At 43.0% G+C, this 15,446-nt stretch overlaps 1 protein-coding gene and 1 long non-coding RNA gene across 7 annotated transcripts in view; one reads left to right on the top strand and one right to left on the bottom strand.

The window, feature by feature from the left end:
- Window positions 1–8,975: 8,975 nt before the first annotated feature.
- Window positions 8,976–14,609, bottom strand: LOC120854646. Of its 2 annotated transcripts, XR_005719033.1 has the most exons (3): window positions 14,540–14,609; window positions 11,964–12,124; window positions 8,976–9,581 (listed from the first exon to the last, which is right to left on the bottom strand). It is a non-coding gene; the product is annotated as an uncharacterized LOC120854646 (long non-coding RNA). The 2 variants fall into 2 exon arrangements; XR_005719032.1 differs by lacking the exon at window positions 14,540–14,609 and having other exon boundaries at window positions 11,964–13,447.
- Window positions 12,473–15,446, top strand: part of SPATS2L (spermatogenesis associated serine rich 2 like) — a 182,114-nt gene continuing 179,140 nt past the window's right edge. For 2 of the 5 annotated variants that reach the window (XM_040228852.1, XM_040228847.1), the window contains exon 1: window positions 13,117–13,335. The gene's annotated coding sequence lies outside the window, so the exon portion shown is untranslated. Of the gene's footprint in view, window positions 12,835–13,116; window positions 13,336–13,440; window positions 13,663–15,446 lie in introns of those variants that run through there. The other 3 variants (XM_040228848.1, XM_040228851.1, XM_040228846.1) reach the window with 3 other exon arrangements.

Below are 15,446 nucleotides of genomic sequence, written 5' to 3'. Positions count from 1 at the left end.
TCAACTGGAATTCCATCACCTCCACTAGCCTTTTCGTAGTGATGCTTTCTAAGACCCACTTGGCTTCACATTCCAGGATGTCTGGCTCTAGATGAGTGATCACACCATCATGATTATCTGGGTCTTTTTTGTACAGTTCTTCTGTGTATTCTTGCCACCTCTTCTTAATATCTTCTGCTTCTGTTAGGTCCATACCATTTCTGTGCTTTATTGAGCCCATCTTTGCATGAAATGTTCCCTTGTATCTCTAATTTTCTTGAAGAGATCTCTAGTCTTTCCCATTCTGTTCTTTTCCTCTATTTCTTTGCATTGATCGCTGAAGAAGGCTTTCTTATCTCTTCTTGCTATTCTTTGGAACTCTGCATTCAGATGCTTATATCTTTCCTTTTCTCCTTTGTTTTTTGCCTCTCTTCTTTTCACAGCTATTTGTAAGGCCTCCCCAGACAGCCATTTTGCTTTTTTGCATTTCTTTTCCATGGGGATGATCTTGATCCATCAACAGATGATAAATAAACAATTGGTGATATACCAATAGAAGAGAATGCTATTCAGCAATAAAAGGGCGTGAACTATTAAGACATGAGACAGAAGAACAATAAAATAATTATGCTGAGTGAAGGAGGCCAGACCAAAAACAAGAGTATATAATGTATGAGACCATTTACTTAAAATTATAGAAAATATAAGTTAGTATAGTGACAGAAATTGGATCAGTGGTTGCCTAGCGGTGAGAGTAGGGTAAGGAAGACAGAAGGAGGGGTCAGAAGGGGCACAAAGAAGAAACTTGGAGGTTATGACTTTATTCCCCATCTTGGTTGTGGTGAAAGGTATGCACATATTAAAATATCAAATTGTATACTTTAAATATGTGCAATTTATTGTATATCAATTGTATCTCAGTAAATATACTAAATAAATGAAATTCAAATGTTTGTTGAAAATATCCTGCCATGTTGTCATTTGACAATAGTTGCTGAACCTTCTGTGCAGTGAAGATATAAAAATAAGCATGAGATGTAATGTCTATACTCCAAAGTCTTTCAAAGTTGATGGAGAGTTCTAATTTTGGACTAGGGGAGTGGAGTTGTTTGTGGGACATAATTACATAGATTTAGGATCGAGAAGTCTAGAGCCAAGGACAGAGCTGTAAGCTAAAGATAAAGATATTGGACCTACCATCTGTACAGAGCCAATGAAACAACTTACATGGAGGAGGTAATCTAGAAATATAGATTGAGGAGTGAAATGACCAAAAAAGGACACTAGTAGTAAGAGGAAGATGCCCCAGTGTGAGACTGGAAAGAGACCAACCCGGAACATGGATAACAGCTCAGAGTGGCAGCACAGGGAAGCAGTTCTCAGTCACTCAGTCATGTCTGACTCTTTGGGACCCCATGAACTGTAGTCAGCCAGGCTTCCTTGTCTGTGGAATATTCCAGGCAAGAATACTGGAATAGGTTGCCATTCCTTCTCCATCGGATCTGCTGGACCCAGGGATTGAACCCGCATCTCCTGCAGCTCCTGAATTGGCAGGCAGATTCTTTATGTGTTCTCAAAAGGAGGACAGTGTCAGATCACTCAAGGAGGCTGGGGAAGATAAAGGGTGGACACTGTCAACCGAATTGGGCAAATTGGAAGTCTCTGGTGACCTTGGTAGGGAGATACTTTGCGTGTCATTGCAGAGGTGAATGCTCTAAGACACCAATGCTCTAATACTCTTGCCTTGTACTTTGGTTATCATAAAGCAGGCAGAAAAGAAGCAGTTGGGCAGTCATATCATCCCTTCTCAGGACGTTACAGCACACTGGAGCACTGAAAGAAAGACATCTGTGTGTCTAGACTACTAGCTTTCACTTCTCTACTTTGTCTTTCCCCAGATAAACATACTCATATGCCTAATTTTGGTCAGAATTCACAGAAGTCCTCACTTTATTATTCTTTTTCTCCTTCACTCAAGCCCTTATTTCTTTCTATCTCCATCTCTCTCCTTCAAGCTGTTAGAAAGAGGGGTCCACATCCATCATTCCCACTTCCTCAGAATCCTTCCACCACTCACCATCTTCAGACATCCAGAAATTTGGTCCTGATATGATGGGGAGCAGGGAAAGGGTTGTACTGTCGGACCAGGGGTAGCCTAGAGAGTTTGGTCACCAGGCTGTGAGATGCTAAACGTAATTTGATTTTCCAGACAAAAACTACACTGAAATGTCTGAAATCTTCACAACCAATGCAGTTTACTCTTTAGTATAATGACCTACCTGTTCCCTTGTACTGAGACACGCCACGTCTCTGCTCACAGCTGCAAGCACTTGACTGCTACGGGAAGACCATCTGTTCTTCCGCTTGTGGCTTTTGGCAAAAGGGGATGTCTGGTGGAAGCTTTTCAGATTTGGATTTAAGCAGCTCCCCAGTGGCTCAGACCATAAAGAATCTGCCTGCAATGCAGGAGACCTGGGTTCAGTTCCTGTGTCAGGAAGACCCCGTGGTGAAGGGAATGGCTACCCACTCCAGATTCTTGCCTGGAGAATTCCGTGGACAGAGGAGCCTGATGGGCTACTGTCCATGGGGTCGCAAAGAGTTACACACGACTGAACAATTAACACACACACAGCTCTCTTTCAGAGAAGTAGACTTTGAGTAGGGTTGTCAGTTTGGCTTTTATCTTATGTCCTAATCTTAGTCCTAGTAAGTATCTTTCCTCCTTCTTCCTCATCCGGTACTAGAATTCTTGGAATGAAATCCCCACTGTCTTCCTGTTCCTTAGTACCTAGTTTGTAGCTTGGCTATATCAGACAAGAGTTTCGATTGGTACAGAAATACAGCTGGTCTGGGATGAGCAGATCCTGTCTCCTTGTACTGCATCATCGTCCTCCCCTCTTCTCCTTGTCCGATTAGTCATCATCTCTGTGATAATCCCCTGGATCCAAGTCTTTCGTTCCCAGTTTGGCAACTAGACTGCTGCCTTCCAAAATTTCTCCTCTTTGTAGCTTCCTTGGTTCGGGGTCATTTCTGGCTATAAGTCATCAGTCATAGGCTTCATCTCAGAAACTCTGTTTTCTTGACTTTCTCCTTCACCTGCATGGTCAGAGGCTCGTTCTCATCAATAGCATCTCCAGGTTCTATCTTGAGACTACTGATAAACGTTTGTTTATTTCCAGGGATTTGATGGAAGAGGCTTATGGTGGCTTAATAGAGCGAACTGTTAAGTATAAAAATATATTAAAATAAATATAAATAAATAATGTTGTCAAACTGTTGGTAGCTTGAAATTGGCCATGGTAGAAGTATTTATAACATGGAAATTGGTAAATGCTAGCAACTGGGGCCATTTTTTCCCCTTAAAGGTGGTATACTATCACACCACTGCTTGTTTCTCCTCCATAATTGCCCCCTGCATAGCTGCACATGTACACACACACACACACACACACACAGGCACTCAGTGGACAGCTCTAATGCCAGATCCTCATCTCTCCAGTCTACATTAGCTTCCAGCCACAGAGAACACTTTCACACTCACCTAAAACCAGTGATTTTTTTTCTTACTTTAAAACATTCACTTTAAACATTTAGTAATGGAATATATATATATATTTATATATTTATTTATTTAAATACATTCTGGATCTTAACTGCTGCTGCTGCTGCTAAGTCGCTTCAGTCGTGTCCAACCCCATAGACAGCAGCCCACCAGGCTCCCTCATCCCTGGGATTCTCCAGGCAAGAACACTGGAGTGGGTTGCCATTTCCTTCTTCAATGCATGAAAGTGGAAAGTGAAAATTGAAAGTGAAGTCGCTCAGTCATGTCTGACTCTTAGCGACCCCATGGACTACAGCTTACCAGGCTCCTCTGTCCATGGGGTTTTCCAGGCAAGAGTACTGGAGTGGGGTGCCATTGCCTTTTCCGGACCATAACTCGACCTATCCAAAACTGCTGACCACACTATTTGAGAAATACTAATGTAGCTAAAGCTAAAGCTCCAATACTTTGGCCACCTGATGGGAAGAGCCAACTCATTGGAAAAGATCCTGATTCTGGGAAAGATTGACGGCAAAAGGATAATAGAGCTGCAGAGGATGAGATGGTTAGATAGCATCACCGACTCAGTGGACATGAATCTGAGCAAACCCCAGGAGACAGAGGAGGATAGGGAAGCCTGGCGTGCTGCAGTGACAGAACAACGTCAACAGTGTAGTACATCTGTGTCTTCAGAGTGCAGTTAATCACATGGAGGAATCATTTTTTGGGGGGGAACCTACTTACTATGATGTCTCAGTAGAAGGAACTCATATATCAGTATCATAGATGATTCATCACAGGATATTAACTTCTGTGAACTTCAGAGTGGAAGGAAGACCAGCTAATTATTACAGGTATTTCAGAAACTTTGGTGCAAGCCATGCAGTGATAAAACCGCATGAGCCAACCAAAACATCAAGTTGTTTGCTTCTGACAAGAGTTTTATGAGATCATGCTGTTACTTCATATTGATCTGGAGCTCTGTCACATATTTCTTTGATTAACAGCAATGAAAAATAAATTATTATTTATCACTGAAGTACTTTAGTAAAGAAAATCATTCAAAACATGGAAGGTAAAAACAAAAAGGACATTGAATGGCTGGGGACCACTAGACTGAATTTTTAAAGAGCACTCCACATTTTTATTTTTAAAAATCTAATGTTTAGTTGCTATAAACATGTAGAGGTTGCTAGTCAAGTGACTAGAAATACAGACTCTGGAGACAGATGGGCTGGATTTACTCTGGAGCTTTGTCACTTACTATCTCTATGATTTGGGGGCAAGTTACTTAATTTCTCTGTGCCTCATTTTTCTCATCTGTAAAATGGAAATAAAAGCACCTACTTCACATGATTATTGTGAAACCAAAATGAAATAGCACATGAGGTACTTAAAATAATAAATCAGAATTTAAAATATTTGCTCTCAAGTTCATTAATAACACTATTTCCGGAGTGCTTACAGTGTGCTTGGAGCTTACTACATGCTTGATATTCAATCTCTTACTACTCTCTCTAAGGTAAAAATTAAGTAAGGAAACAGACTCTCAGTGAAAAGATGTAACTTTTCCATGGTCTTGTGGCTAGTAAGTGAAAGAGCTTGGCTACCTATATTTTAGTTTTCATTTAAGTGATAGAAAGATGCAAAACTGAAGCTTGTATTGGAATCCAAGCCACCCTGATATTTAATATTCTATCAGGAAATGCTTCCTTCATAGTCAACCCAACTCTTGCTTGCTGTGGCATAAACTATTCTTGTTCTGCCTTCAGTAGAGACAGAAAAACTCATCAACATGCCTGTGTTTCCATTGAAGACTAAGTTGCCCTTCTGACTTGGTATTCTCTTGGTTTTAAAAACCCACAACTCCCATAGGGCTTCCTCATGAACTCTATTTACTAACCATTGAATAATTTCTACAGCAGCATTTCTGCTTTATCTAACTGTAATTTTTAAGTTAGACTTTAAAGTTCATTATGAATGTAAGCTGGGCGCACTATCCTTTGGCTGAACTTGCTTTGCTTTTGAAGCAACTGCATGTAAGGACTCCTGTTTGGGACTTCCTTACTCCACCACCCTATCTAGAAGGTTCTGTCCACAATGTGCCACAATATATTTAGTAAGGATTTTTAAGTTTTTCAAGTTTTCATGTCACTTTGTTTCACAGGGCTGAGTCTGGAGGTACTTATATTTAGTTGTGTGATCAGGAAGACAAATGACAGTGTGGACTGGCCTTCTTTACAAGACAGATGTTGCTCTTCATTCAGTTACCTTGTCTGAGTCAGGCACTGTGCTAGATCCAGGAACAAAAGACATGGTCCCTCCTCACAGCCAGTGTTTATCTCTCACCACAGAGATAAATGCCCAATTACCTAATTATTACATTACAGAAATGCCCTGGAATCAATAGGAACCCCGGAAAAGGGGCAGGAAGACTGCTTGGAACACAGAGATAAGGGAGGTCTGATTAAAAAAAAAAAAAATCCCGGGTAACTAGTCAGACAGCCAGGCTCTGACCCCACTTTTACTGTTAACTTCATTATGCCATTAATTGTGGTTGAATTGCCCCTGCTGTCGTGCCCTACAAAAATTTTAAAAAAAGAGAAAAAGAAAAAAAAGAAAAAAGATATGTTGGGGTCCTAACCCCCAGTACCTGAGAATGTCATCTCATTTGGAGGTGGGGTCTTTAATATGAAGTAATTGTGCATGCTAAGTCGCTTCAGTCGTGCCCAACTCTTTGTGACCCTGTGGAGTGTACCCTGCCAGGCCTCTTTGTCCATGGGATTCTCTAGGCAAGGATACTGGAGTGGGTTGCCAGGCCCTCCTCCAGAGGATGTTCTTGACCCAGGGATCGAACCCACATCTCTTATGCCTCCTGTGTTGCAGGCAGATTCTTTACTGCTGAGCCACCATGGAAGCCCATGACGTCATCAGGGTGAGCCCTAATCCAATATGGTTGGTGTCTTTATAAAAAGGGGAAATTTGTACGTGAAGACTGATGCACATAGACGGGACATGATGTGAACAGACACAGGGAAAAGTCAGCCGTCTATAAGCCAAGCAAAGCCTGGAACAGATCCTTCCCTCATAGCTCTCAGAGAAATCAAGTCTGTTAACACCAGGCTTTCAGACTTTCAGTCTCCAGAACTCTGAGACAATAAATTCCTGTGGTAAGCTGCCCACCCCGTCTCTGGTGCTTCTTTATGGCAGCCCTAGCAAACTAAAACATCATTTCCCTATCACCAGCATATACCATGTTTCAGGCTCCATTCCAGGCAAGGCCAGTCCCACGTGTGGGAAGGGCAAAGGCACTCAGAGTACAACCAACCAGAAAAACGCCCGAATCTGCCTTTGGTTCATTCCTAGGGTGGGCTTTTGTTTATAAGGTAAAAAGTAACAGTCAATAATACGGGCACTTTTGGAGTACAAGCTATACCCAAAAGATAAAACGTTCTGTTAAGTAACACATCAACATAGCTTTACTTAAATGGTCAATAAACATACATGACATTCTGTCTCACTAGAATCAGACTTCTGACAAAACTACTCTTGGTCACCAGAAATTGCTAATACACATCAGAGAACAAATGAAAGGCCTCCTGAATGAGTGACAACCTATACCTCTATAACACACACTGGGGCCATTTGTCTTCCTGTTAGCACAACTAAGGTTGAATGAACCTTGAATTATCTTCCTAGAATACACAGTGACATGGAAACTTTAAAGCCAAATAAATAAATAAATAAGAAACCTTTCTATTAGGTATCTATTCATTTCAGCTTCTGAGAAGGTTTTTAACCTAAATAAAATCTGGAGCAATGAAAATATAATATTTAGCACCTGTATAGACTAAGAAGTTTCATCCGAAGGACATTACTTGGTTTTTGTGTTTCCAACATGTTTTGCCCTTAGGCCAGCAAGGTTATCCTTTCTCTTCTCACCCTAAGTGTTCCTCTTTCCTGGAAAATTTCCAAGCAGAACCCTGGTTCCAGGTCATAACAACTCGGTCTGCTGCCACTGGACTCCAAGGGAGTGACCCATGCCTGTGGATTTGCCTCAGCGAGTCTACAGCAAGTCTTTGTTTCTATGCCCGTCCACCCCTCAGCCTCTCAGTGTTGGCCAGGGTCCACAACGGGCTTCTTTTTCAGTCTCTCTTGACTTCAGTCCTTTCACTTTTTAAAGACACTTTAATTATAAAAATGATGTACAAAGAGAAAAAGAGAAGTGTACAAAGTTAAAAATGTCTTAATATGAGGGTTACCAAAGTCAACAGGGTGCATATCCTTCAAGATAAGTGGACTTCCGCCCTCCTTCCCCTTTTTTTAGAGCACATATTGTACATATTGTTCTGACTCGCTCTTATCACTCAAAAATATGTCATGAACACTATTCTGTGTCAACACATGCATAGCTCCCTGATTTTTAAACAGTTATTTATTATTCCACAGTGTATATACATACAATTTTTCTAACCATTCCTCTATTCATAAGTGTTGAAGTGCAGTCTGATTTTTTTCTCTTACAAATAATGCTGTAACAGACATACATGTAAGTACACTCTTGCACACATAAGTATTTCTGTAGGATAGCTTACTTGTAGTGGAAATGCATGGTCAAAGTATATACGCATTTTTAATATTTACAGATACTGCAAACTGCTTTCCGGAAATGTTCATACTATATCATCAATTCATACTACAGTTGGTTGAATATGAAAGTTGTATTTTTAATGTGCACTCACAAACATCTTATATTAAAACATTTCCTTGCCAGTGTAATAAGTAAAAAATGCTGTCTTGTAATTTACACTCTGATCATTGATGAGGCTGAATATGTTTCCATATGTTCATTAGCACATATTCCTCCTTCTGAAAAATTACTTCTTCATGTCCTGTGCTTGTTTTATTTTCCTGCTTCTCTTTTTTATATTGATTTCTAGAAGCTATTTGGTATTTTGCATATTAATCTTTCCTATTTCCTATATATTACATTTATTTTGTCCCCTTTAAGTAATATTGTTTATGGTACCTGTCACTGTATAAAAATGCTTGGGTTGTTTATTCTGTAGTCAAATCTGTTTAATCTTTTCTGTTATAGTTTCTGGGGTTTTATCATGATATTTCTAACTAGTTTTACAAAGATAAACAGTATTGTTAAAGAATTTCCTCCATTTTCTTTTAGTCTTTTACAGTTTTCTTTGCTTATTAATCCATCCAGAATTTTTTCTGCAATCTGGGATAAGATAGCATATTAATTATGCTTAACTCATCAGAAGTTTGCTTTTTTAATTCAGATAACATTTCAATGTGTGTGTTCAGCACGTAAATACCATAGAGGAACTCAGAGACTCAGGATCCCTCCATCCTGTGTTTCTATCCTACACCCTGTGTTTCTACCCTCCACTAGGTAAGAAGTTAGCAAATAATCACCCCAAGGAAATGTGGACCCACTGCCTATTTTTTTAAATAAAGTTTTATTGGAACACAACCATGTCCATTTGTTTACATAATGCTTCTGACTATTTTCCTGTAAAACAGCAGATAGTTATGACAGAGAACTCATTACCCACAAAGCCTAAAATATTTACCATATGGCCCTTTATAGAAAAAGGGCTGACTCCTGCTCTAGAATCCGTAGTTTCCATGTGGCAGATGGAGATGAGAGACCATGCAGGTTTTCCACAGTGAAGACTGGAGGTAGAGCACAAAACTTTCATCTACATTACACTCGGCAGAATTCAGTCCTATGGCCTCACTTCATTACATAGGAGGCTGAAAAATGTGAATTAGTTGTGCACCCGGGAGGAAAGAGTTGTAGAATTATTAGCCATTCTCTGCTTCGATGTGCCCTGCAATTATTTATATCTTTCTTCCTCCCTACTTTTAATCAGAATGGTCTAGATTATACTGCAGAAACAAACAACCCCTATATTTCAGTGACTTTATTTCTCACTCATGCTCAGGTCCAGTAAGGGATGGTAGGCAGGTGTGGCATTCCTCATGGTCGTCATTCACTGCAGTCCAATAGAGCAGCCGCCACAAGCACCTTGCTGGCTAGGTGCTACAGGGAAAAACAGAACAGCGTCATACCTGTACTAGCTCTTAACTTCTGCCCAGAACTGATACTCATCACTTCCATCTACTTTTCACTGGCTGAAGCAAGTCCCAGAGCTACTCTGTACATTAGTAGGCTTTTGTTATTGTTCAGTCGCTAAGTCGTGTCCAGCTCTTGGCAACTCCATGGAGCCAGGCTTCCCTGTCCTCCACTATTTCCCAGGGTTTGTTCAAATTCATGTCCATTGAGTCAGTGATGCTATCTAACCATCTCATCATCTGCTGCCCCTTTTTTCTTTTTCCTTCAATCTTTCCCCGTATCAGGGTCTTTTCCAATGAGTTAGCTGTTGGCATCAGGGAGCTTCAGCTTCAGCAACAGTCCTTCAAATAAATTTTTAGGGTTGATTTACTTTAGAATTGACTGGTTTGATCTCTTTGCAGTCCAAGGGATTCTTTAGTAGACAGGCAATCCTCCCATATGCTTTGAAGGAGGTAGAGCTGGAATATTTGTAAACAGTTCTAATGAACACCACGCTCACACACACAGAGCGCATTTATCTCCCCCCCAAAGGAGATCTGCCAGATACCACGCAGTCCCTGCACCTAGTCAAAGTCAAGGCTCTCTAGATAAAAGGCTTTCCAGTAGGTCTGAAGAGCACTCTGGAGCCCAGTGCTCAGTGGTCTGGAGCCAGGCAACTAAAGTCACTCTCTGTCCTCACACTTATTTGGATGCCCAAATCCTAAAGACAGCTGACCACGCCCTGAAACAGGCTTCTGGGATCTGAGTGGTGTCCATGTCTGTATGGCCATGCCTAGAGAATCAGGACAATCTAGAAGCTGGAAAATAAGAACTATGGCATTTTGCTGAAATCTTGCAAGGAAAAGGTCAGCCTCCTTGTAGGATACATATTGTTCCCCCATGTTTATAATTAAGCATATCAGATAAAGGGGGTAAGTGACTATATGGAGGGAAGCAGTAGATACAGATGAAAAATACCTTTGTGAAAATAGTATACAAACTACTATACTTTGTTCATCTTTCAGAAAATGTTTACTCTTATGATTCTATTTGTTTGCTTAAGGAAAGACTTTCACTTCCTATTTAGCTTAGAAAATAGTAAAATGGATTATAATCACAGAATCATTTTGAATAAGTCATACTAGCTTTAAACATATTACCTTTTGATTAAACCTTCAAATAATGTAATTTTTCAAGTAAATTCTCCATATCTGGTGCCAACACCAATACATATCTTTTTCATATTCTACTTCTTTGAATGTTTCTATCTCCACGAAATTATAGCAATGTTAACTCATGTTTTAATCATTTACGCTTAACTCATCAAAATACTGCTTTGTTAGTTATTTGATGTCCAAGAAATTTTTACATATTTTTCAATAATCAATTTGAATGCTTATTGAGTAAACCCTCCCTCTCAGAAACAGAAGTTTTCACTTTTCTTTCCCCTAGAGTAAATTAATCTGAGCACCAAAAGGTTAAAGTTTTATTTGAAACTCACTGTGTGTAAACTTTTAAATATTTATCTACTTTGGCTGTGTTGTGGCTTGCAGGATCACCGTTACAGCACGTGGACTTCTTAGTTACAGTATGCATGCAGGATCTAGTTCCCTGACCAGGGATCGAACCAGGGAACCCTGTACTGGGGGCATGGAGTCTTATCACTGGACCACCAGGGAAGTCCTTGTATAAACTTTTAAAAGTCTGAGTTCTTTTGCTAGGTCCCTTAAGTAACTGATGAAAGTTGTAATTATTTTCTTTTACTTTATAATTGTCTCTTGATGGACTAGGCCTCCATTCCCAGAGTAGAATTAGTTTTAGTCTAATTTGTGTTACAGTGGCTACTACTATACACCCATTCTCCATTTATTTAATTTTCATCACATTCAATGCTTTAACATTTTCACCCGCCATACACATACCAGTTACCTACTTTGCCTTGAAAAAAATCCCATGGACAGAGAAGCCTGGTGGGCTATAGTCCATTGGGTCGCAAAGAGTCAGACTCCACTGAATGGCTAAGCAAGCGTGACTACCTACTTACTGAGAAGTAGCCCTCAAAGGTAAAAGGCCAGGTACAGGCCTCAGAAAACCCTTTCTTCCCTCTGGTCATATCCAGGTCGTGAAGGCTTTCTGCTTTTAGACTTTTAAACAAATTGGCTTTGGAGTCCCAGGAGGTAATGAAGTAGAAGAATGGAATGAAAGGACTGAGTTCAATATTATTTCCAAAGCCCTTCCTAGGAAAACAATAATTTATTACTCATTTTGGAATTCTAATTATGAGGAGAAACTCCTCAAAACTTAAGTGAATTATTTTGCCAGAGGACCTAAAAAATGCATCAAATTCCAAGTCAAATTGTTACAAGTTACCTTTCCATCTAAATATGATAAGCAGTATGAAGTTTATCCTTTATATTTGCATATAATACGGCTTCTAGAAGCAAACTTTCTTTTCAGTAGCATCGATGGGGCCAGACTGTGTAGGTTCAAATCCTTCCTCTACCATTTCTCCTCTCCTTGACTCAGTTTATCTATAAAAAAAACAAAGTTCAAAAATACTACTTATCTGACTGGACTATTTAAAGAAATAATTGAGTTAATACTTACAAAGATTTTACAAATTTTTTAAAAAATTATATGACCCCATACTCCCATCCAGGATAACAAGAACCATAACAAGTTGCATGAGAATTTAAGTTCCTCCACTTTCGGCTCCTCTATCCCTTATTAGAACAGTGCTTTGTCAACATGAGCACATTACGTTAGCAGATTTAAGCTTTGCCAGAAAGGTGTTTGTATCTAATTTCAAATTATGAATTCCTGAACATTGGATGATGTACCATGCTGCTATACACTCAGGGGCCTTTTCGAGTGTTGGGTTGAGAGTCGTAAGGAACTCTGGCCTGCGTATGTCTAAGGAGCCGCTGAGAAAGTTATTGGTATTGAGAAAAAGGGAGGTTAAGTCACCCTGAAAAAAAAAAAAAAAACTGGAGAGCTGCCTGCATTTCACTCTGCTGCCTCTGGAAGAGGTGTGTTATCTAAAGTGCTTCCATCATGAATAATGACGGAGAAACTGCCTTTACTCTCCGACTACTGTACTTTCAGGCAGAAATCCATGGGCTGGTGCCCACGACATCTATCTGGAACTTGGTTATCACACACGTTTAGAGCAACCAGTACTCAGCGTGAAAGGCAGCGAAAGGGAGGGGCCGGGACACTTGGGGTGAGCCGCGTTTCTAAGGTCAGACCCAACCCAACCCCACCCCCGCTACTTTTCCCGCTGTTGGTTCTTCTGGTCATTTCGGAAGTCGGCTACCTTTGTTTACATGTTGAGCTTGGCTCAGCACTAGAAAGCCTTAGTGCTTTCTAAAAAAGAGAAGACTCTTGCGTTTATAGACAGTGCTGGGGGAGCAAAGTTCCTTCTCCTGGGCAGGGGAGGGTGCCTCTCCTGCAACACGTGCCGGTGGTGGCAACATCTCTGAATCGCTCAGAGGCAGCTTAAGTGAGGGAGAGGTTCGGGGGAAGGCGAGGAGGGTGGTGTGGGGCAAGCAAGCAAAGTGCGGAAGCTGTATGGGGATTCTTCTAGAAAGTGGGGTGGGAAAGGAGCTAGGGAGGGCGTGTGGAGGGAAGGGATCTGTGTCAGAACGTGCGTGTGAGCGGATACAAAACCCGAGAGAGGCGTGAGCAGCGCTGTGTACGCGAGCGGGAGCGAGGGGCGCCGGCTCTGGGTGTGTGCGCCTGGGTGAGTGACACCGAGGGGCGGGCTAGCCGGCTGGCCAGCGGGCGGGAGCAGCCTGCGAGGGGCGGGAGTGTCCCTGCGTGGAGCGGGCCGACCCGGAGTTGTGTCAGTGAAGGAATCTAGCCCGGGGGCCGAGCCGGCTGCGCCCTCCGCCGCGAGCGCCGGCAGCGCGGGGCTAGCTCCGGACGGCGCGCGGCCCAGGCAGCGGCTCCTGCTCGGCCCGCCCTCCGCGCCGCAGGGGCCGCCACCGCCGCCGCGCCTCCCCCCGGCAACCGCGCTCCCGATCCCCGTCCCCGGTCCGGGACGGAGAGGCCGGCGCTCGGCACAGAGGTAAGCCTGGGATCTCCGGCCGCCGCCGCCTCCCGGGACCCACTCCCCGCTCGCCCGCCGGGCTCGGGCCGGGACGCGGCGGGGCCTGCGCAGCCGGGACGGTGGCTGAGCCCGGGCAGCGCGATCCGCAGCCTGAGTCGCCCAGCCCCCGCCGCCTCCCGGGGCGCTGGGTGTGGCCCCCGCTTGGCGCCGACGCGGGCTGGCAGCGCGGATCGGACGCGGAGGTCGCCGTCCTGCCTTTCTCGGGCCGGCCCTGGCGAGCGAGCCGGCGGGCGGGAGGAGGCGCCGGGTGCGGCGCACATTCGCGCGTCCAGGGCGAGCGTGTGGCGGCGGCGCTCCGACGTGGACCCGCCCGCCCCGGATCTGAATCGGCCGCGGTCCCTCGCCTGCCCTCCCCTACGCGAGCGCCCCCTTCCACCCGCCGGGCGGCCGGAGACCGATCCCCTCCCGCCGCCGCGCTCCTGCTCCGAGCCGCCTCTGCCGGCAGCCTCACGCCCTTGATCGCCGTCCGGCCCGGGGGCAGCCGGTCCAAGGAAACCCGCTCCCCTCGGTGCTCGATGGGAGCCGGATGCGTTGGCTCCCGGAGCGGGTAAACTCGCCGTGGTGGTCCTCAGGGTGACGGGAGCCGATGCCTGGAGACTTGTGGCCGCGGGACTAAGCTTTCGCGTCGCCGCGACTGGGCGGGCGGACCCGGAGTCGGCCGACGTTGGCCAGAGCTCGAGACAGCTGTGGTTCCAGAGATGCGAGAGGGTCTTCCCGCTCTATGCCCACTCCCGACTTTTCCGTGCCTCGGAATATCGGTCCCGCTCGTTCGCACTCTGTTTGGTGATTAATACTTACTGCAGACGTGGGAGAAGAAGGGTTGAGAGACTTTCACCTGGACAGGGATGCGACTGAAACCTCCTATCTTGTCAGCTTGAGGTTTCCACCTCTTAGGGGGTTGGTGTGTGTGTTTGTGAACTTCCTGAGCTTTTGATTCCCAGTAGTCCGGGTTTTAGCAAATGCCAAGATTTTGGAGGCTTGACATTTTAAAGATTCTTTCTGTGCAGCATTTTCCTTTGAGTGAGCTACAAAATCTGTAGCTTGAGAACTAGGGAAGAACCTTGAACTTCAAACACAGCCTCTTTCATGAAATGTTATGTGCAATATTTTTTACTTGCTTATTTAATTTAAAAAATTTATATTAAAAACTTTTACCAATCCTCTGGCACATCAGAAAAAAATGACTCAAATTTTAGAACCTATGCAGAAGAAGAGCTTTATGCCAGTATTTGAAAGAGTAAGGTCGTGTGACCTTTATGACTGGTTTAGTTTGTCCTAAAAGAACGATTCATTGCCGTATCTGATTGATTTTGTTTTCTAGAGATTAAGCAGATGTGTAATATGGCAGAGAGAAGAGACAGGAAGTCAGAATTGCTTCATTCTGAAAAAAAGAAAAAATATTATCCAAGTAACAAATCCATTTACTTTGAAATATACTCTGAAATGAAGTCTCCAGTCGCTTTTTGTATTTGATTCGCCTTTATAAAATTATATCAGCTAAAATGCAGCGGGTTGTATAGATGGGGCAGGATTTTTATCAAGTAATTGTAGTATTTTAAAAAAATACCTGTGTATGAAAATATTTGTTCGATCTCTAACTAAGGGAAAATCAACTTTGGGAATGATTTTCTATTTGGACAAGGCAAATGCTGCTGCAGTCTCTAATTAGAGTTTTGGATTAAACTCAAGCTTTGTTAAAGACTATTTTATGGAGCAGCAGAACAAAAAATATGTCCAATTCT

Source organism: Oryx dammah, unplaced genomic scaffold (genome assembly GCF_014754425.2).
Source record: "Oryx dammah isolate SB20612 unplaced genomic scaffold, SCBI_Odam_1.1 HiC_scaffold_27, whole genome shotgun sequence".
Lineage (NCBI taxonomy): Eukaryota > Metazoa > Chordata > Mammalia > Artiodactyla > Bovidae > Oryx > Oryx dammah.
This window is presented reverse-complemented; position numbering and strand designations above follow the sequence as displayed.